Source organism: Callorhinus ursinus, unplaced genomic scaffold, assembly GCF_003265705.2.
Source record: "Callorhinus ursinus isolate GAN/ISIS: 27379988/994484 unplaced genomic scaffold, GSC_fseal_2.0 scaffold16, whole genome shotgun sequence".
Lineage (NCBI taxonomy): Eukaryota > Metazoa > Chordata > Mammalia > Carnivora > Otariidae > Callorhinus > Callorhinus ursinus.
In genome coordinates this window covers 8,989,992-8,991,679 of record NW_027397078.1, presented here as the reverse complement: position 1 = coordinate 8,991,679, position 1,688 = coordinate 8,989,992, and the positions used below count along the sequence as shown (strand labels likewise).

At 44.4% G+C, this 1,688-nt stretch overlaps 1 non-coding gene across 1 annotated transcript; it reads right to left on the bottom strand.

Annotated features, from left to right (window-relative positions):
• Positions 1–246: 246 nt before the first annotated feature.
• LOC112813002 (U6 spliceosomal RNA) lies at positions 247–354 on the bottom strand. Its single transcript, XR_003205407.1, has one exon. It is a non-coding gene; the product is annotated as a U6 spliceosomal RNA (small nuclear RNA).
• Between the last annotated feature and the right edge of the window lie 1,334 nt (positions 355–1,688).

Sequence of the window (1,688 nt, the reverse complement as noted above, 5' to 3'; positions counted from 1 at the left end):
GGTGAGCAACTGATGCCAGGGAGCTGGTGTCTTTATTAAGTTCTAGCTCCAGGCAGCAAAGCCTCTCAAATCTTTAGCTAAACTCCGTGTGTGTGTGTGTGTGTGTGTGTGTGTGTGTGTGTGTGTGTGTGTAGTATAAAGTTTATTTTAGAAGAGATCATTTTTTTATACTTTTTTTGTGGCGAGATAGGTTGTAGGATACTAGGACATTTTTATTCCAGTCTTCATATCTTTTCTGCCTTAAAAAAAAGCACAGAACGCTTCCTGAATTTGCATGTCATCGTTGTGCATGGGCCGCACTGATCTTCTCTGTATCAGACTGATGTTACCAGTTACCATATGTGCTGCCAAAGTGAGCGCTCTACCACTTTTTAATATAGTAAGATACTCATAACATAAAGTTGACCATCATAAGCATTTTTTAAAACGATTTATTTATTTATTTTAGGGGGGAGGGGCAGTGAGAGAGGGAGAGAGAATCTCAAGCAGGCTCCCCGCTGAGCTTGGAGCCTGACGTGGGGCTCGATCTCATGACCCTGAGATCATGACCTGAGCTGAAATCAAGAGTCAGACTCCTGACCGACTACACCACCTGGGCGCCCCATCTTAAGTGTTTTTATGTGTACAGTACAGTGGTATTAAGTATATCACCACCATCCATCTCTAGAAATTTTTCATCTTGCCAAACAGAAACTCGGTACCCCTTAGATACTAACTTCCCATTCTCCCCAATGCCCCTGGCCCCAGCAACTGCCATCCCACTTTCCATCTCTCTTAATGCGACTGCTCTAGGGACCTCATCTAAGTGGGGTCGTGCAGTATTTGTCCTTTCGTGAGTGACTTGTTGTTCTCCAGCATGGCTGCCCCATTTCATGTTCCCACCGGCGGGGTGCCAGGGTTCTGATTTCTCCCCATCCTTGTCAACACTTTGTATTTTCTGTTGGTTTGCTTATTTGTTTTTAATAGTGGTCATCCTAATGGATGTGAAGTGGTTTCTCGTTGTGGTTTTGATTTCTTTAGCTAAACTTATTTGGTGGGGAAGCAGGGGAGAGTCATGATTCCTGCATGGGATGCTCACTGGGGGTGGACTCAGCTTTGGGCATCAAAAGGCCCAGCCTGCCCATCTTTGGCAGTTCACTGGCTCTCTGGGGCCGGTTGTCTAATACATGTATAAAATGTTGAGATCCCTTCCATGTACCTCGTCCTCCTTCCTCAATGATTATTAGTACTATCACTTCATAGGTAAAAAGTTTTTCTAAATATTTAAATGCCCACTGGTAGACACATAGAATTGTGTTTTACCTTTCGTTAATTCATTTATTTTATCTTAATGTTTTTTAAGTTTATTTATTTATTTATTTTTTAAAGATTTTATTTATTTGACAGAGAGAGGCAGCGAGAGAGGGAACACAAGCAGGGGGAGCGGGAGAGGGAGAAGCAGGCTTCCCGCGGAGCAGGGAGCCCGATGTGGGGCTCGATCCCAGGACCCCGGGATCATGACCTGAGCCGAAGGCAGGCACTTAACGACTGAGCCACCCGGGTGCCCCAAGTTTATTTATTTTTTAGGAATCTCTATACCCAGTGTGGGGCTCAAACACACAACCCAGAGATCAAGCTTCGCATGCTCCTCTGACTTGAGCCAGCCAGACGCCCCTATTTTGTAAACATCAAACAAGTTAAAATTTAGG